The sequence below is a fragment of the Equus caballus genome, chromosome 8 (genome assembly GCF_041296265.1).
Source record: "Equus caballus isolate H_3958 breed thoroughbred chromosome 8, TB-T2T, whole genome shotgun sequence".
In the NCBI taxonomy this organism is placed as follows: domain Eukaryota; kingdom Metazoa; phylum Chordata; class Mammalia; order Perissodactyla; family Equidae; genus Equus; species Equus caballus.
Genome location: NC_091691.1, coordinates 27,600,204 through 27,621,743, shown reverse-complemented (window position 1 = coordinate 27,621,743; position 21,540 = coordinate 27,600,204). Strand labels below are relative to the sequence as shown.

Below are 21,540 nucleotides of genomic sequence, written 5' to 3'. Positions count from 1 at the left end.
AACTCTATATCCGCCTTAGCTCTCTGCAGGCTAGCCCTGGAAAGTTCTGATCTGGTTCACCGCGTCACTGCGGGGGAGGGGGAGGTCTCTGAGATCTTGGGATGCCTGGAATTAGAACAAGGTAAAAAACTCTGTGTGTGTGTGGGTGTGTGTGCGTGTGAGTATGTGCGCGCGCGTGTAAAAGCATACGGCAATTCTGTGAGGCCACACCAGCACTTGGAAATTGTGGTTTCCTCAGCAAGGGGTCTGGACAGTTGAGATGGGAGAAAAAGTAATTCTACTTGACAGCCTGGAGTAGAATGCAGCTGAGAAAACTCTTCCAACCAAAAAAGGTTAACTGTTAAATATTACATCCTACAGTTCTAGTGAATTATGGGAAGAGGTTAATTATGCTAATTCCCCAGTTCTCCACTTCGTGTGGCTTCTGTAGACCAGACCAAGGGGAGAGGTCTTAGCGTGGACTGGGTCGCCTGTGGCGTCTTACAGTGGCGATTATTTTTTGCAGCCCAAAGGACTAGAGAATGTTTTTAATCATATTAAATATTTTAGCCTCTCCAGATCAGTAGGAAATGGTTCCTGGCTGAGGGACTCAGGCCTGCTTGACCCTCCCTCCTCCTGTCAGAAAATACAATTTTTAAAAAGCCGGAAAATGTGTGCACTTCACTCCCACCCCCGATCTACATTCTTTTTGCAGTTTTGTGAATTGCAGCCCCCACACTTGTCATTTCTGTCCCTTCTACACTGAGTATCACCTTCCCAGCTGGAAAGCCAAATGCAGATCCCGAATCAAAATACAATGAGGAAATAATCAGGGAGCTCTCAGTCTGGCCAATGTCACATAGTGGAAGTGGCTGGGAGATGCACCATCTGCTTCCTCTCTCCCCATCGCTACCCGGCTCCCTCCTGTGTGGCTGAAGACCGCTTTATCCCCCCAGTCTGTCCATCCTTCTCATGACCTAGTTTTACATCTATTAATCCGTTTAACCCTCACGACAACCCCCACAGGCTGCTATTTTCATTATTCCTTTTTAAAGTGAGGGAATTTAGACACAGAGAACGTAACCACTATTTACTGGCATTTGTTGAATGGGAAATTCACTGTCTATTATCATGTTTATGTATTTAGTTATTTGCTTATAGTCTGTCTTCGACTCCTCTGTCTGCCTCCTCCTCCCATCTAAAATGTAAGCTCAGTGTGGGTGGCATCCTAGTTGCTGTCCCCTGAATTCTCAACGTCAACAGTGTGTACACTCAAGTAAACAGTTGTCAAATGAATGAATCTTGTGCGTTTGCGTAGTGTCATGACCCGTTTTAGCAATGAAGGTATGAAAGATGACATGAGTGGAGACACATTAAAATAGAACCAGAACAGCTATTTCAGACAAATTGCCTTGCACTTCTTGTTTTCTTTATCTTCCAAGCTGGACCAGACTGCCAACGTTCCAAGAATCAGTAAGGACATGAATATCCTGTCTGTGAGGGCAGGACTGGACTTCACTGATGAAACAATGAAGTACAAGTCTAGCCTTTTCCTGATGACTCTCAAGCCAATCTATCAAGCGCAGACCGAGCCTCACCTCATCAAGCGCCGATGAACTCCTCCTTGACACAACTCGCCTCATCGTCCTTGCTTTTTCCCGTGAAACTCTGAGCCCCTCTCTTGTAATCAAAGCACATTTGAGTTTCTACTCAAATCTGTATTTCCCAAATTGCAATTCTTGAGACCCCAAATAAACTTTTTGCTTCTCTTGCAGTTTGTGCCTCATTAGTTGACAAGGGAATCTAGATTGAGAAATGCCGAGCATAAACCACGTAGCGGTAATAATAATAGTGACAATATTTACTGAGCACTTGCATCAAGTAGGACACTGTTCTAAATGTAAGGTTTGGGTTAAGTCAGGTGGTCCTCATACACACTTCTGTGCGTGTGCTCCTAGTACCCCCATTTTACAGGCAAGGAACCCAGATTTAAGGAGGTTCATTAAGCTGCCCAGGGTGACACTGGGAGTGCCTGGTGGGGCTGGGATTTGGATAGAGGTGGTCTGTCCTCAGAGCCCACATCTGTAATCCCTGCACCAGGATCATTTGTGTGAAGAACTACCTGGAAATCATTCCTGTCACTTGTACAGGGTATCTTGATGACCTGTGCTGACTCTCCCTTCCTATGTCACCCCTCTGTGTCACCTCTCGCCAACTAGATTTTTCTGCCTTGAACAAAGGAGAAACAGTGATTTATCACTTCTACTGAAAAGTGCAGGAAAGCACCCAGAGTGGTTTGCTCTCAGCCTCTGTGGACATCACTGTCCCCAGAGGGGTCACTGTAGCCCTGCTTCCTTTGATAAGATGCAGGTTACTTTTATCTGTGCAATCAACTTTTAGGACGGACGCCCAAGTGCCCACTCTTGTTCCTTAGCCTGTTCCCTCTTGGTCACTGCTTGAGGAACAAGTCTTGGCAGACCGTCAGCAGCCTGGATTGTCCCCTCACCACCTTCCAGTCTGGGTTCAAGATCAGAAAACCATGCCTTTAGTGTCAAATTCACATAATAGAGCTCAGATTTTGTTACAAATTAAGTTAATGCATAAGGGAAGAAAGACGTTGCCTTTCTTCAATTTGCACACATTACACTGAGTTAACACACAGATGCCCCTTCTTAAGAGCTGGTTTTACAAGTATTAATCCACTGAATCTTCTAGACAACCCTGTCAGCTTACCATCTTCCCTAATCCTTTTTGAAGGTGGAGAAATGTAGACACAGAAGAGTTTAGTTTATAAAAACCAGTAATTAGAAGACATGGAATTCTAACTTGGGCATTTTGGCTGTAGAGGCCACATTTCAAACCATGTCACCAGTCTGCCTCCATACATACTTCCTCAAAGATACAGCATTGGAGTTGGGAAAAACTTTCTTCTGTGTTTTTCTTTACCCTCACACTCACTCCTTTGTCCAACAAACCTGTGATTGTTTTTCCCACCAAGAGATTGTCTAATTCTCTGTGGACACCAAGGGGGTGTCCTACAATTCCACTCGGTTCTGACACTATCCACCTGGAGTTAGCATCAGATCCCACAGATGAAGGGCTCAGTCTCACAAGATCGCCCCCACTTCAACACATCAATCACATGTTCAGCTTATCACCTGTGCTTCTGGCCAACCGGCTATAAATTGGAGGTTCTCACAACCCCTCCATGGAATTTCCTTTAATGACTCACAGAACTCAGGAAAACAGTTTACTTACTAGATTATCAGTATGTTATAACAGGATATAACTCACCACAGCCAGATGGAAGGGATGCGTAGGGCAAGCTGTGTGGGGAGGGGTGAGGAGCTTCCACACCCTCCCCCGGTGCACCACCCTCCCAGCACCGCCATGTGTTCACCAACCTGGAGGCTCTCTGAACCTCGTATTTTAGAGATTTTTATAGAGGCTTCATCATGTACACATGATAGGTTATCAAGTCAATTTCCAACCCCTCTCCCTTCTCTGAGGCTGAAAGTTCAAAGCTGCTAATCACGGCTTGGTCTTTCTGGTGACCAGCCACCATCCAGGAGCTCACCAGGAGTCTCCTCATGAGAACAGAAGATGCTCCTTTCACCCAGGAAGTTCCAAGAGATTTAGGAGCTCTGTATCAGGAACTGGGGACAAAGACCAAAATATATATTTCTTATCATATCACATTATCACAGTATCCAATCCTAATTTATACAAAACACCACTTCTTGTAAATTCACTCTTTCCTCTCACACAGCTGCATTTGATGTGCCTCCTCATTCCAGCACAATCATAGTGCTTTATCGCAACTGGCTTAATTATCTTTCAATCAATTGATTATATTTATTTAGTATATGTCATACACAGAACCCAAAATTTGGGGTGGCAAACAAAAAGGAGATCCTACCAAGAAGAAACTAGTTAACCCCAAGTGCAGCAGGCAGAACAAAGCTCCCCCTCCCCCAAGACACGCACATGCTAATCCCTGCAACCAGAGAATAGGGTGCCTCTCATGGCAAAGGGAACTCTGCACGGGGAATTAGGATTTGTGACCTTAAAGTAGGGAGATTATCCTGGGCTGTCCAGGCGAGTCCAAAGTAATCATGTGAGCACTTATAAAAGGGAGAGGAAGGCAGAGAGTGAGCGAGAGTGATGCCAGGACAGAAGAAGAGGTGGGAAGGATTCTAGGTGTGAAGACTTGACCCACAGTTGCTGGCTCTGAAGATGGAGGAAGGGGACCACAAGCCAAGGAATGCAGAAGCCTCTGGGAGCTTCAACAGGAAAGTGGAGACCTCAGTCCTAAAACCACGGGGAACTGAATGTTTCCCACAATCTGAATGAGCAAGGAAATGCATTCTTCCCCAGAGGCTCCAGAAAGGAACACAGTCCTGCCGACATCTTGATTTCACCTGTAAATGAACATAAATGAGGCCATCTTGTCACACTAAATGACCCTTTCCTAGTTAAAAGCCTTCCAGCATGTAATCCTTATAAATCACTACATGCTTTCATGATTTTCTGGCCCTGATCCTGTGCACATACCCCTGCTGATGTGCTCTGAGAGCTTTGTTCTTAACAATACTAACAAGTTTTCCCAAGGAATAAGAAGACCTCTAGGAAGAAGGAACACCTATGGGATATTCATCATCACCGACGGAAGAAAAGAACAATGAGGGACCCTGGAGACCATCATGACTGAAGGCCCTCCTTACTGCCCATTTTCCCTATATAACTGCCTCAAGATTCCATAATTCTTTAAGACAATTTTTTTGAGACATTTGTCTCCCATCTTCCAATTATGCCCACTAATCAAATAAAAGCTTCCTTTCTCGATCTCTAACTCATGATTAATTGGTTCGGATCGCAGAAAGCAGAGCAAGCCCATTGCTCAGTAATGAGCCTTGTGAGACTCAACCAGCTGAGCCCACTGGGCTTCTGAGCTTACAAAGCTGTCACATAATACAGCTGTGTGGCTGTAAGTGCCTAAACTTGTAAGGATTTGTTATGGCAGCAACAGAAAACAGACTCCTTGTTACAACTTGCTGTCTTTATTACCTAGGACAGGCTTGGCCACTCTGTGATAAGAAAGAACCCCAAGGTATCAGTGGCTTAAAAGAAGCTTCTCTCTCCCTCATGCTACATGTCCATCGCCCGTCAGCTGAGTGCTCTGCTCTGTGTCATTGTCACCCTCTCTGGAACCCAGGCAGATGGAGCAGCTGTGACATGGGACATTGCTGTGGCAGAGGGAGAAGAGAATGTGACAGAGCATGCGCTGGGCATTAGAGTTTCCACCCAGAAGGGACCCACACCATTTCCACTTGCATTTCTTGAGCCAGCACAAATCGTATGACCATGCTTAAATTCAAAAGGATTGTGGAAGTGCAACCCTGCTAACTGCTTGAAAGGAGAGAGAGCCACAGCATTTGCAAATAGCCCCACCTCCACGGTGTCTGTGTCAGCTTTAGGTGAAGGCAGAGTCCAGAGGGGCAGTGATGGGTGGACAGCTTTGGCTATTTGTCCCCAGGTAATAGTCCTTGGTGTTGCTGCAGATACACTAAGTGGAGATGTTTTGTTTGTCAATTTTGCAAGGAGTTATTTTCCTTATATTTGTTGAACATAGATTACACGGGTGCTTGTTCATTTCCTTCTGCGTGCATTTGTTACTGAGCAAGTACTAACAGAGAGAAAAGTGCAAACATTGCATTGTCCCAATTGTCAGTATCCCCTCTGGACCGCTGGCAGGATCACAGAGGCTTGGGGGAAAGAACAGGCACCCTCTTGGATAAAGTGTTTAGAGCTGAGTTTTTCAGTTAAATGGCAGTCAACCTCCTGACGCCCAGAGGTCAGTCCCTGTCATTGGATGCATGCACTTTAGGATTGTGTCTCCTCCCAGAATTGACCCCTTTGCCATGATCTCCCTCATTATCCTGATAATATCTCTTGCTCTGAAGTCTACTTAGCCTGATATTAATACAGATGCTCAAGCTTTCTTTTGTTTAGTGTAGACCTCCTGATATCTCACTTGTATTTTTAAAATTTTGGACAAAATATGGCCTTAAATGGAAAGTGGGCTGGAAGCAGAAATAAGCAACTCCTCTTTCACTGGCCCTTTACACTGCGCATAGTACATTCCAAACCCTCAAAGTTCCCTTCATGCCTCAAGAGTAGCCGGTCTGTTCTACCTGACGCTAATCACGCCTGGACGGGTCTTCCTCCTGTGGGCACGGTCAGAGGGGCTGCAGCACCCTGAACTTGGCATGGCGAGGGAGTTGGTCTGATGACAAGGTTGATGTATGGGATGGTATGACCAAAAGATGGGGGAAGCCTGAGTTTTGATGATGTCACTGGGCTACACACTTAATCAGCCTTGGAGCTGTCCTCTTGTTATATGAGATACTCAATATTAAATGTCCTTTGAGCCGTGCCAGTGAGTTTCCTGTGACTGAGCCAAATGCTCGGGCGCAGGACTGTTTGGACCTGCACGCTCAGCCAGGCTTTGCTGCTGACTGGCTGTGACTTCAAGCAGGTCATCTGTCCTCATCGGCTCTCTTTTTCCTGTATCTGTAAAGTAAGCGTCTAGCCCCAGACAATCTCCAAACACCTGCAAATTCTAAAAGTTTAATCTGTTTACTTTAATTTATTTGACCTTTAGGAAGTAAAGCACTGTATTTCCCCAGCAGCAAATCTAATTTGGTGATGATAACTTGGAGGGAGCTGAGGAGAATGAAGGAGCAGCTGGTATGCACTGGGCCCTTTAAATGAAACGTCTCATTTAATCCAGCATAGTACCCCTACCAGAGGCTATTATTTGTCCCATTTTACAGATAATATAACCAAGGCCCAGACAGGTTTAGTCACTTGCTCAAGAGCACACAGCTGGACGTTGACAGAGCAAGACTAGGAACCCAGGTCTGTCTGAATCCCAACATCTGTGATTTTTGTATTTCCCTCTCTGAGACGGAGAGGAATTGTTTTTCTGTAAGACCTTAGTGAGAGGTGGTTTTATACACTGTAGCCACTTTCACTGTATTTGCAAAATTTTTGCACATCTAGACAACATCCTAAAACCAAGATGGTTGGAATGACAGAGAATTAAACCAGCAGAGCCTTTGACATCTGGCTGGTTCCTAGTGCCGGTGCCAACTTCACGCTCTTGCAAGTAGACTGAGTCATCACGGGAAAGTCGGATACAGCCTGTCTGCACAGCATCCACTTCCGTCCTCAGAGATCAGACTCAGTAGAATAATTTCATCAGCATTAAACTCCGTCAGGCTGGCCAGCTTCTGATCAATATGGCCAGATGACGCCGTTCATGAGCCCTGGAGATGCCACTCAAGACTTGACTGACTTAATCAGGTGAAGAAATTATACTTTACTGGTGGCTTTGTAAGTGGGACCCATTGCAATTGGTTTTTCCATAAGAAAAAGAGGTATATGCTCTGACGGAAGCGTCTAAGCAATTTTAAATATGTGTTTGAACTCCTCAACCATGACTTCGATTGCACTGTTTTTATTCAATTCATGTACACATTTACCGCAAGCTTCATCACAAACATGAACTGGATCATAACAGAATTCAAGACGTTCAAAGAGATGGCTGATAAACCTACAGCAATTGTGTGTCTTGCTCTTGAGACCTTGTCCTCTCCTTTGGGTCAAGTTTTAGGAATTCAGGATCTTTGACAGCTTCTACTTTTACAGATACAGAATAAGAACTCCTTAGTCTTGACCACTTTAAAGATATTTTCTCCAACACTGCAGAGTGGAGCAAAGGCTTCTAAGTTAAAGGTTCCAGGTTCTACCAAAATGTCCAGAGACGCATCTTTAATTACACAAACAAACCAAAATGTGGAAGCACTCTTGAACAAAAACGGACATGATTATTTTGGGTCACCTTACTGAGCCTGCTTTGTGAAGTGAGAATCCGATCAAACTCAATTTATTTGGTGGCTCAGGGGCATGAGATAGCAATTATACTACCTATGTGACCCCGTTAGGCTCCTCACTGGCAAACAGATAGGACGAGACAATGCAGTTTGCTGTGGGGGTTGGTGCTCTGAATTAGCCTGTGCGGTGGGAGGGTGGAGGAGGCGACGGGAAGATGAGTCATTAACATGAGCTGGAGGGAGCCAGGCACTGAAAATGAAAATCCTGACATGGCTGGGAAAGGGGTCCTCATCTTCATCTCCCACGTGTGCCCTTCAATGGTGAGAACTCAGGAGCCCAGGAGAAACTGCCTCTCGACACCTTCTCCATCTCTGACGAAGGAAGCTAGTGTGCATTTGGGAGGGACTAAAACATTCACAGAGATGAGAAAGAGTCAGGTCTAGTGTATTAGGTCGGATTTGGCAGAATTAACGAAACAGCTTATTAGAGTTAGCTTAAACAAATAAGGGTTTATTTGACTCACATAACAAGGAGTGTTGAGGTAGGGAGCCCAGGATTTGTGTATTGGCTCAATTCTGTCACAAGAACCCAAGATTCTTCCATTTTCTGACCCATCATTAGCAGGTTGGCTGGTCATGTCTTGGTGGCAAAATGGCTGCTGCACCTCCCGGTATCATATCTGTGTTCCAGGCAGATGGAAGGGAGAAGGGCAAAAGGGCAGCAAACCTGCCTGTGGAGTTTGGGTTTCTATTTTGGAAGGGAGACTCTCCCCAGGAGACACTTCCTGAAGTCTAACTAGACCAACTGGGCCACAGGCCCACCAATGATGGAGGGGGTGTGACCACATTGGTGTCTGAGCAGGCTTTCTTTATTAGGCCATGCAAACCCAGGGAGGCAAGAGAGAGGGGAAAAGGAGTGAGGGGTGGGGGGAGGTCTTTGCCAAGCTGGTTGTGGCCCGGCATCTAGCAAGACTGATTGCTCCACTTTGCAGGCCTGGCTTCTGAGACGATGTGGGAAGGAGGAGGTCTTGGAGTGGTCCCTGCTGAGGGAAAAAGGAAAAAGAATTTACCCCTAGCTCCCACCTCCTATTGGTCAAAGTTTCACCCCATGCACGTGGACCCCAGTACCCCTGAGTGTGCACGTGTGGGTGTTGAGCGGTCCTCACTCCTGCAACATCTCACATCTCAGGACACCTGGGGCAGGGGACAGGAGCCACATCTCATGGTCCTTCTGAAAGGTGTGCCAAGTTGTGCCCACATGGCATGGTCAGGAGAAGCATATGGGTTGACGCTGATGATGTCAGTCCAAGCCCACTCTGTGCAGGTCATTCAAATGGAGAGGAATGAGCAGCTGAAGTCCCCAGATGCAGGTGAGACTGAGGGGACCCAAAGGGGCTCGCAGAGTGTCTGACACACACATGTTGTTTGAGCCAACTCTGTGTCACCCTCCGGAGGAGCTCTGCCGGCTCCCTACACAAATTTGGGTTTGCGAGGATGCAAATAAAAGGGATCATGGTGGCGAGGTAGGCAATGAACAGGTCTTCCAAGGTTGAGAAATTGGCTGGGCCATAAAGCAAACAGCCGACAGGCACACACACTAAATCCCCCAGGTTCAACCTCTCCCTCACTGTGTGTGGTCCTGGTGGGAGAGGGAGAGTGACTCCTGGTGCTGGCTCCCAGTGGGTACCTCCCCCACAGAAACCATGGGGCAGATTCTTCCCATTTCTGCCCCTACCAGAGCCAGGGGTGGGCAAGTGACCTACATTTGACCAAATCCCATAGTCCTGGGACTCTGAATCTTTAGTGAGTGACTCGAGGCCAGAGTGGTCACTTGGGGGTCATTTTTCATGGGGTCATCACAGCAGAGTGATGGCAGAGGCAGAGGTGGCTGACATGGTCTTTGTGGTGGTCACCTGGACAGAATATGCCAGGTTTCCTTTTCCTCTTTCCTCACCCTCTGGAGCATTGCTGGTCCCTGCCATCCCCAGCACTGGTCTTCTACCATCTTTCCACATGACTGTGTCTACACATCCTTCTAATCATGTTCCTTTTATTCAGTGGCCAGAGCCCGTTTCTGTTGCTTGCAATCATCAAGCAGAAATTGCACCAAATTTAAGCAGATAAGGAAGACTTTATTCAAGGCTATTGCAATAGAGGAGACAGTCTGGAATTCAGTATGAGCTCAACTGCACTGAAACAAAGGCTGGGGGATTTTTAAGTGTGAGGATGAGAGGGAACACCAGACCATCTGTGTTTGCTGATTGGCGTTACCCAAAGGAGAAGTAAACTTCCTCACATCTTCATGACAGGAGGTGATGCACAGCTCAGAGAAAGCCTCCCACCCAGGTTAGGCTCCTTCCCTCCCACAGAGACTGGGAGGGAGACAGGCACCATCCTTGGTGATTACAAGTCAAAGGGCTAGCTCCCCTGTCTCTGAGAAAAGCATTCAGGCTTGTAAATCTGGCAAGAGACTTTTTAAAAGATTTACATTTCAAAGGGGCAGAGAAAGAATGCACAATGACAAGTTTTCCAAAGTAAATGCTCTAAGAAAAGGGAAGGGAGGGGCCTCTGTGGTTAGGCCACCTGGATTCTGTAAGAGCTTTGAGAGAGAGGTCCTGGCTGGAGGCAGGGGGAGCCAGTATAAACTTTAGTTAAGGTGACACATTAAAGCCATCTTGGTCAGAACCAAGAGCCTTAGTTGACACATAGTCATACTCACATGAGGTTCTAGGATATGAAGTAGGATCATATTTCAAATATGAATCTGTATATTTTTAGGAATGTTTCCTTTTCTCTCTCCCTTGCATGTATCCTGTATGGCATCTTTCTCTCCCACAGTACATGTGGGAGAGGAAGAAAGCTTCAAAAAGACATACATTTTTGAGACAGAAAATTCCAGATGCCTGCCTGTGAAGGGGCTTTCCTGATCCCAAAGACTGGAAAAGAGTGGGCTGGAGCAAGGAGTGGTCAGAAGGAAGAGGGGTGGCTGACACTAGAGGGGAAAGAGATGAGAGGGGCTGGGGACTGCTCCGGGGGCAGGAGGGTCAGCCCTTGCTCCGCTGTAGCACGTAGACAACTCGGTGCTGACATCCCTTGAGTGGGGACCCCCTGCCCACAGCCCTTCACCTGTGCATGTCTCTCCATCCAATGGTCTCAGACACAGACAAACACCATGAGCAAAGGTGGTGAGTCTGGACACCTTTTGGGGGTTTAGAGCATGAACAGAAAAACCGCCCCTTCTGACCCAGGTGGGAGCTCCACGTGAGCCTGGACGGGGCGGCCATACCTCCACTATGATGTCTGCATTCCAGAGAGATTTCACCCACTCGGAAACAAGGATGATGTCACTTGCCGAGGTTATCTCACAGAGTTGTCTTGAAGATCAGATTGGAAAGGAGACGCGAAAGTTCATAGAAGAGTTATGTGAGGGAACAGAATTGGCCACCTCAAAATGTGTCTCTTTGGCTTGATTATTTTTAAGAACGAAAGACTCTGAAAGAAACTTTGACCTTCCCCCTAACTGTGTAAAAGAAATTTAAAATAAAGGCCATCACCATAGATAACTCTGGGTATCCAGTAGACTGGGAGGGTCCTTGCTAAGCCCACTTTTATCAAAGGTCTGTCTACCAAACATTTACTTTCCATTTCCATGTGAATTGTCTGCCTCCTGTTTGAAGTCCCAAACCGCTATCTGCAACATCCTCCTTTGTCTTTAGCTGAAGATGGTATTTAAGCTGGCAGCTCGGCCATTTTGGCCAGTCGTTCAGTTTTCCTGAGTGTGTCGGTGTCCCACAGACACATGTTATAAAGCTTTGATTTTCTCCTGTTATTCTGTTTCATGTCAATTTAACTCATAGCCTGGCCAAAAGGACCTAGAGTGCTCTTCCTCCCCTACAGTTACAAGTGCTGCTCAAATATAAGATCTCTAGGAAGTAAATATTTCTTAAAAAATATTTGGTTCTTCCTGAATGTCCACAAAGGTTGACAAAGTGGTTCTGAGAAGATCATGCTGACTTTAGTGAATATGCAAGATGGTATGCTAATTAAGAGTAGCTATTAATTGACAGTAAACAAAGCTTGTTTACTGAAGTAGGTCAAATGGCTTTCATAAAATCTTTTTCAGGTTTTAGAAAATCCTATCTTTATACAGTAAAGATTCTAGTTTGTAATCACTGTGATCTGGGTTAGGTAATTCTTACTGGATGAGATTTTTAGTTAACGAGAACAGACTCAAATGTGTGTCAGTATTTTAGGATAGTGATAATCTTGGGCTATCAGATAGGGGATTTCTGAGAGGTCCAGAGGCACAGAAGGGAAGATGGGAAGTCAAGCAGTGGATTAGCATTCTTAAAAACACTAATAATACTAAACACAACCAAAACTGGCAGAGTAACTTTCCATGACTGCAACTTCATTCCCCACTCCCCCAAAGGGAAATACAACGCACACGAAAGTACATCTGCCAGTTCTTAAATTTTTCAATTGGCATTGCAGATGTCAAATACTTCTCTCTTCATACGATGCTAAGACCTTGGCTACTTTACCAGTTATTAAAGCTTCACAAAAAATTACCCCCAAAGTCTCATCTCATTACAGAGTTACATCATCAGCTCAAAGTCCAGAATCTCGCCATCTAAGTCAGGCCCACAAGAGGACGCAGCTCCTCTGGTGTAGTTCCCTAAATGTGGCCATCTGTGTACAGTTCCTCTCAATTTTTAGACTTTTGAAACTAAACAGATAAGTTACTGGCTCCTCACCACAAACCACCATACAAAGTTTAAACAGATTTTGGATGGTGATTGTAGACACTCTTGTTCAAAAGGAAGGAAAATGAGATCCATGAGGAGTCCCTGGTCCATGGCAACTCTCCAACACAGCCAGGCAAATAGTGAAAGTTTCTTGATCGGGACTCAAGGCCTGGGAATAATTCTCATGGCTTTCAATTCCATCTCTGAGTGGAGAATGCATGAAAAAACAACCCAACCATATATTCGCAGCTGAGTTGTTTTCTCAGCTTGCTCCCTACCTGTAAAATCTGGGGGATCCAAATGCTTTATTTCATTTTGTTGTCTATATTTCTTTAAGTTCAAGATGACAGTGTTGCTGCTGACATAATTCTCTCAGTCTCTTTGTGGACCTCCAGTACATCACACTAAGGTTCACTTCATTAAATAAAAGCCACAACTGCAAACTTCTTTAATATAAGAGATAATTTTGTAAGCTTTACGGAGACCCTATTGTTTGATTAAGAGGCAGATTCTAGATCTCTCTAAAGGATCACCTTTGAACTTTCTAAGATCTTAACAAATGTCTTACAGTCAAACCCTCACTTTCATCTCAAGACAACATTTTCCTGATGGTGTCATGGGTTTCTTCTTTGCTCGGGAACCATTTCTTTTTTTTTTTTTTTTAAGATTTTATTTTTTTTTCCTTTTTCTCCCCAAAGCCCCCCGGTAAATAGTTGTATATTCTTCGTTGTGGGTCCTTCTAGTTGTGGCATGTGGGACGCTGCCTCAGCGTGGTTTGATGAGCAGAGCCATGACTGTGCCCAGGATTCGAACTAACGAAACACTGGGCCGCCTGCAGCGGAGCGCGCGAACTTAACCACTTGGCCACGGGGCTGGACACATTTCTTAATTTTAGTGTTGTTGCCATCAGGAGAGGCTGAGAATTTTCAAAACCAGTGAGTCTTGTCTCCCTTTTTTTGAGAACCCCTCCCTCAGTTAGCCTCTTTCCTCACACATTATATTAACAGCACCTTCAACACTTTGCTCAGGAATCTCCTTAAATAAATCACCAAGTTAATTAAACATGTATTCAAATTTCCCACATCTGTATTCCCGCAGATGATCGCATTGCTGAGTCTCTGCCACTCCATACCAAGAATGTCCCTCTTCCAGTTTTTAATAACACATTCATCACTTACTCTTGAACCCTCACTGCCACTGTCCTCAGAGTCCAGAACCAGACTTCCACAGCGTCTATTCAAGCAACCTAAGCTTTCTCTAACACACCCTCACAGTCCTCCCGGCCGCTGCCCACTGCTCGGTTCCAAGCCACCCCTAAACTCGTAGGCTTTTGTTGTGGCAGCACCCCACTTTCATGTTCCAAAATATTAATGCTTTTATCATTTCATAGAAGCAGAGAGGGGAACAGTGGTTGCCAGGGTCCGAGGGGAAGGAGAGATGGGGGGATGCTGGTCAAAGTGCACAAAGTTTCAGTTACGCAAGATGATTCAGTCCCACAGATCTAACCTACAGCAGCGTGACTGCGCCTAACAACACTGCACTGCACTCTCGAAATTTGCTCAGAGTAAGCGTTCTCACCACAAGGAAAGAAAGAAAGGAAGGAAGGAAGGGAGGAAGGAAGGAAGGGAGGAAGGAAGGAAGGAAGAAAATGGTAACTATGTGAGGTAAATGGACTTGTTAACTTGATTATGGTGATTATTTCGCAAAGTACGTGTATTTCAAACATCAATTTGTATACTTAAATATATACAACTTTTGTCAATTGTACTTTAGTAAAGACGGGAGAAAATTACCTCACATTATAATGGCTTAAGACAAGAACCATTTATTTTTGCATCATTTCTCTGGGACAACTTAATTGGTTGCCTGTGGCTCGAGATCTTTGACAAGTCTGTAACCAAGTTGTGTCCAGGGTTTCAGTCATCTCAAGACTCGAATGAAGAAGATCTGTTCTCTCACTTACTCTGAGAAAAACAGGCTGCCATGTCCTGAGCTGCCCAGCGAAGAAGCCCATGCTGCAAGCCACTGATATCTGGCCAGCAGCCATGAGGACTTGCCAACAGCCAAGCACAATTAAAACTTGGCTGGAAATCGAACTTGAAAATCACACTTGGAGGAAGACGTATTAGTTTGGGCACTGGAGGAAAGCGAGGCTGCCTGAGCTTTTGTAACAAATGAAATGCAAACAAAGGACACTCTGGAATCAGGGGAAAACATGAGCAGGAGAGTTACTGGGGTCTTCCTGCAGGTGTCCCAGAGCTGCCGTCAGCTGAGCCCATCCTCCTTCCAGGGCTGGGTGGTGGGAGCTGTGCTGGCCAGAGCCTTGGGCTTCTCCTGTGTCATAGAAATGCACGAAGTATAAAAGAAGCTTTCCCTAAGGTATTATCAGTTAGGGTCCTCGTAGGAAGCAGATGTACACTCAAACTGGGTCATTTGAAGACAATTAAACAAAGGGACTCTTTAAAAGGCAGGGGCAGCATTTAATACAACCAAATAAACATAAATCACAGGGCTAGTGAGAGTGGAGAGCCTGTTTATCTCCTGCGCCTCAAGAGGAAAGAGAGGCAGTGGTTTCTAGAACCAGGAAATGGTAGCTACAAGGATAAGGCCATTTGACAGAAGCTGTCACATTTGGCACAGGGACACAGAATATCCTCAGTGACCTGAAGGGAGGGAACTGGGGAAACCAATTCCAGGGGGCCATCGTTCATTTGCCTCGGATTCTGAAACCTCATGGGCTTCCCCTTGAGCGTGGCATGGAGAGGTGGCTCCGGGATGGAGAACAAAATTCTCACGTGCTCCGGGGACAGATGACATCCCTGCACCCAGATTCACCTCCACCCCACCCTGACTGTCCTGCACCAAACAAACCCAAAAAGGAAAAATCAAATGATTCCAAAAGGTCAATCTTTGGTTTCTTCCCTAAATTCTTCAGATTATTTCACATATTTGGTCTTATTTAAAAAAACACTGGATTTTGAAATATCCAGTGTTCACCCTTAAACAAAACACACAAATCCCACCTCTTCCCTTACTCATGTGGTCTTTAGAGTGCACTTAAGTGGAAATTTTGGTATATTGACACAAGCCAAGCAGTTTCATCAACTTTTCATGAACTTAAGAGGACACTTGAGATCAACTATGAAAGATGTTGTTTAGAAGCTCGGTGACTGCTCCTGAAATGGAGCAGTAGCATCAGGAATTCGATTTTTTTCATTAGCAGATTGAAATTTCTATGCAAATCTGCTCTGGGAAGACAAATCAGTAACAGGTCTGTTTCTTTATGGTGCGTATTGTTTCTTCACAGAATGTCCTGGGATTTTGAGTTTTAATGCAACAGACTAAGACAAAGGCCTGGTAGGAAGGCATTTTTCTATCCAGAGCTCTTAAAAAAGAGGAAACGTTTTTAACAAAAACACTGATGATTGGGAACACGTGTCCTTGGGGAGTACGGTCCTCCATCGAGATCAATGAGAAGAGAGACTTCTAGTAATAACGTTGGCAGGGGATGCGCTGGGAAACTAGTTTGAAATCTCCAAGTGCTTTCAGAAATGCACGGATCCGTCTGTGTCACCAACATTCTCCTTGGTTTTAATTTATTTCCAAAAAACAAAAACCATTCCATCAATTCAGAAAGCCCTCAGGACTTTGGAAGTGCCTCTTCTGTAATGCACTCTGCGTTCTTGCAAGCTGCTTAGTGCTGTGTCCAATTGTAATTATCCTTAAATTATAGACACCATTTTAGTCTGGAGCGAGCATGAGTGCAATAGGATGAATCACTCACTCCCCAGCTGGGTCCAACTTTGAGAAGACTTTAAGTGTGAGAGCTTGCATTTGGAGAATTAATAAGTACGGTGATGGTTATTCACATTCCAAAAGAGATCCCCTTTCTTTCTTTAAATGTTAGCTCTCCTGGTCCACAGCATTATATTTGCTCACAAATCATGAGCTATAGTCTAGCCCAATATCGACTCAAACTGGAGCTGAACGGAATTTAAATGCTGGGTTGTGCAAGCATGGGAAATATAAAGCTAAAATGTTAGGTTTGCATTGGAGATTAGAAGACAGAGGTGACATTTTCTGTTAATGTGAAAAAGAGGAATAATATTTATCAAAATTATATCCCAAAGGTTGAAGGATGTGTCTGTGACATAAAATGCCTTTTGGCTTCTCTTTGAAAGGAAAGCAGATATTAAAGAGAAGTCTGTTCCCAGAGACCGCCTTTTTTCATTTTGGGGGATTTTTTTGGGTTTTTTTTTTTTTTTTTCTTTTTTGCCCCAAGAGAAATGGAAGAATGGGTGGAGGGCATGGGGAACCCTCCACAAGGGTCTAGGAGCCCCATGAAAAATATAGGGTGTTCCTCAACAAGCCTCTCCCACTCCATCCTGCCTGCATCCCACCCTTCCTTCTCTCAGCCCCACACCCTGCAGGGCCTCAGTCTATCATCAAAATTAATAAAAGAAACCTTAACTAAATTGGAGTCAGGAAGGCCTGTAGGGGGAGCTCTCACCCTATTACACATCAGCAGTTCCACCAAAGTCGAAGAGGGACGCTTGCATCTTGGACGGGAAGTAAAACTACTCTACTATGGAGGGAAGATTTCTCTCCCGACCCGGCAACAGCCCAGCCAATCAGAAACACTGCAGCTCAGCCAATGAGAAATCCCACAGCTCAGCCAATGAGAAACACTGCAGCTCAGCCAATGAGAAATCCCACAGCTCAGCCAATGAGAAACACTGCAGCTCAGCCAAAGAGAAGCTGTTGCCGGCCTGAACTGCTACTTTCTCCAATGGACTTTCCTTTAGAACAGCCCCTGCCTATTCCCCCTTTTTCTCTACAAAAGCAGCTCCCCACCTTGGTCTGCTGGATTTGCTTGTGGCTTGCCATAGCGTGTGCATCCTGAATTGTAATTCTTTTGGCCATTCCCAAATAAAGTCATTTTGAAATGAAATAGGTAAATTTGCTTTTTAAGTTGACACTGTGTAGCTTTCTCTTTTGTCAGTGTGTCACCCACCTAAAACATTTCACACACTGTCCATGAATCATTGGCAAAAACCGCTGTGATAGAAATCTCCCCCTTACTGGAGATGGCCAAGAGGCCTCACTAGTAGTCCAGACCCTGCTGTCAGTGGGATCTTGGGCACGTGGGCTCCATCCATCAAAGTTGTTGGGTAAGGTGACTACCAAGATTGCTTCCAGTGTGAGCATTCTATTGTTCTAATTTATAAAATGATAATCTGATACTATATAAAGTGAAGATAGTCTTCATTTTGCTGTATTTTCAGAGGAAAACACATAAGAGGAAAGACTATGAATAACATTATTTTAATTTTTAAGCTTCTGAGTCTCTACTTTGGAAGCTATTTCAGGTTTTCCAACCTCTCCCAAAGAAATCGCTTCTTTAGAGGGGAAAATGGATGCAGAAGGGGAGTGAAAAGAAAGTCGTGCAAGTTGTGGACATACGGGTTGAGGATAGGTTACTAGATTTAGCAAATGAAATACAGGACACGCAGTTCATTTTGAATTTCAAATAAGAAATGAATAACTTTACTATAAGAATAACCCATGCAATATTTGGGATATACTTATACTAAAAATGGTAGTTGCTGTTTATATGAAATTCAAATTAAACTAGGTACCCTGTATTTTACCTGGCAATCCTATCTGAGTGTTAACTAAACAGTGTACAAAAATTTTGTGCTTAGTAAATGCTAGTTTCCTTTTATTCATTTAGTATGCCTTGCAGAACAATCCAGCAGTAGTTTATTTCCTAATCTATAAAACATAACAGAGTATAAAATACACTTCCATTTTTCTAAGAAAATATTTATTGGGGAAAACCCAAGTACTTTACATCATGGATGAGAAATGATTTTAAAATGGTTTTGTAGGAAAAATATATAAAGTTTCTCATGTAAATACAATGTGCTGTATAATATATATAAGGAAACACTTCTGGATTTGAATTAATAGCCAACTAGTGCTGAAAAGTTATAAAATCATATAGTTAAAGGAAATATAGTGGCATCAGAGAATGAATACTGGAATACAGCAGAAGAAATACCACAAGTCTGCTGGTAAATTGAGCCTGTCCCTTATATGCATCATTATGAAAACAAATGCCAGTACAGTAGCTCATAGAATGTTGGTGACTAAAAAGCAAGGTGCAATATAGAACAAATGACATTAGCATAACTTCTTATAGTGTACTTGAAGTCAGGGTATATCAAGCCACAAAAACAACAAAAATATAAATTCTGAATGCATTGCCACCCAGGTTGTCAGGTTCATGTAGACAAAACAAATATTTCAGTAGAAAAACAAAAAACAGAAGAAAACTCAGAGAAAAAAAACGATGAGATTCCAATGCCATGCTTATGCATCCAGAAAAAAACAAGCATTTCTTTGACAATTAGAACAGAAGAAGCAACAAGGGAGAAAATGAATGAAATCTCAGAAAAACTAGTTTGATCAAGAAGTCACTAGAACTTCTATTACTGTTTGACACATGCATGATTTAATAAATGAAAATCAAACACATACAGGAAATAACCCAAAGGCTACCTACAACTGTCTGTATATCTCAGGTCTTATTATTTATGTTAGGCAAACCACCCCAGCATGTGGGGTTCCTGTCTTCACTCTGATGTTTTTAGTTTGCACTCCTGGCCATTAGGGAGTAGCAACATTGCTTCTGTCTCAAAATCCATGATCTATAGCTCATATCAGAAGTGGGAAGCAGATAATATGTCTCCTGGTAATATGAGTTGCCTGGATATACAATAATTTTTAGATAAATTGCTTGTAGGGAAAAGCAAGCAAACATGTCACAATTTTACAAAGTAGATGATGAAAGTGTTTGATTAGAGAGGTTGATCAGGAACAAAATATAAACAGAACAATAATTGTTATGTCAACTGCAAATTTCTTAACTCAACCCTGATTAAAATTAAAGACAAAGCCACAGAATTTTCTAACAACTTTGAGAGGAACATTAAGAGGCTGTTGACATGAATGTTTTGATACGTAAAAGGAATGGCTAGTAAATATTTACCTTCCACCTTCACCTTAACATTTAAATCAGATTTATTCTTATTCTGTATCACACCATCCTAAATTTGAGTTTGTTTCTATTAAGAAAGGTAAACAATTTTCTTATAATATTGAGGTTTATTTAATGCTTATAACAACTGTTGATTTTTAACCACGAGACTGAGTGTTGTCATTGAAAACTATATTTGCTAGATAGTGTGTTTGGAAAACAAACTAACAGCTTTGCTTACTTTAAAGATATAAACTAAGTTCGCCAAAGGAGGTTGATTTTACTCAAGAACTCAGGATAATTAAACCACTGACTCTGAGCTCACTGATCTAGCTCCAGTCAGTTCAACCAGGATAAAAAGATGGGACAAAATCTTTCTTCTTTAACCCAGGCCAGGGAGAGAGTTTTCCCAGGTAGAAAGTGGAAAACTGAACAGTAACATCTGAACAATTTCTGGATGATCCAGGAGGCAAAGTTAATCATGCAATCCATCACCCCAGCGAGCCAATCATACTGAATTTAGACAACCTGAGAACTTTTTTTTCATTTTGCAGAAGGAAATAGTGAAGATCAAGGGCAGTTGCTCTATGCTCCTCCATTCCTGCTTTGTTCCCCACATAAGAGCTTCTCAGAAGGCTTCCCTGATCCTGATGCCCTTCACTGGAAGTTTCCTCCCCCTCCTCCTGTGCCTCTCTCTCTGTCTCTCTCCTATAGTTTTCTTATCCATTCTCATGAGAATAATCATTTCCCTTACTGTATAAATGCTATCTGTGTCATCCTGACTTTGGATTCCTTTATTAAAGGGAAGTTTCATGCTTTAGCATCCCCCGAAAAATGGCAAGGGGAGTTCCCTGGACATAGTAAGTTTCAGAAATGCTCTTTAAACGAATAAATGTTGTTTTTAGTGCATGTCTCTGAGGGGAGTCACCACACATCAGGATGAGCGATCATCTGAGAGCATCTTGTCATAGGTTCCCTTCATTTCCTTGTCCTCCAGGGCTTCCTGTGGTGGCACACGCACCCGTCTCCATCTGGCACTCAAGCCAGCACCTTGGAATCATCCACAACGCTGTCCTTCCCCTTCCTCCGAATCCAGACACAACCTGCTGCTTCTACCTTGACAATACCTTTCGAATCCATCTATTTCATTCTATGTCTCATCCAAGCTCCTGGGACCTGAATCCATTCCTGCTTCATTAGTTAATTCTCCTACATTTGCCAAAAAAGGAACTTTAGGAACACAATAGGATCGCATCTCTCCCTTGCTAGAAACCTGTCTGTGGCTCACAGTTTGCTTTTAGTGTACAGGCCACGCTCCTCCACACTGCCTCCCGGGCCCTGTGTGACCCAGCCTCTGCTCACCTTTCCAAGACCATCCACTCCTGCCCTGCTGTTGATTAGAAGAAAAAAAGGAACTACAGGAAAGCATGGATAATAACAATTAGGTTAATCCAACAAACATCTATTGAGTGTCTACTATGTGTCTGACACAATGCTGGACATTCCAGATTCAGTGGAAAGCAGACATAGATATATAAAGCCCAGGGTTCCATCTGTATATTTCATTCCTGGAATATCTTTCCAGGGTGAACTACTGCATGTAAACACAGAGGGGCCATAAATGTTAATTGGAGCCTTTGGGGATGTATTCCTAAGTACCACAATTAGTACCTGATAATTACCATAAGCTGTAAAGCAAGGCAGTTTTCCTTTGATAATTGTCTACATTTTCTCTTTAAGTACGTTAGAGTGATTATGTATTTAAGTCTACGTTCATAGTCAAAGCATAAACGGGATACACAGTGTTCTCCAATTCAAGCTCTAAGGTCATCTCTTTCCCCAAACAAAGAAAAAGCAATAAAACATTAAAGGA

At 43.8% G+C, this 21,540-nt stretch overlaps 1 long non-coding RNA gene across 1 annotated transcript in view; it reads right to left on the bottom strand.

The window, feature by feature from the left end:
* Positions 1–8,361: 8,361 nt before the first annotated feature.
* Positions 8,362–21,540, bottom strand: part of LOC111774547 (uncharacterized) — a 48,851-nt gene continuing 35,672 nt past the window's right edge. The window contains exon 4 of the long non-coding RNA XR_011421116.1: positions 8,362–8,920. This is a non-coding gene — a long non-coding RNA (uncharacterized lncRNA). The remainder of the gene's footprint in view (positions 8,921–21,540) is intronic.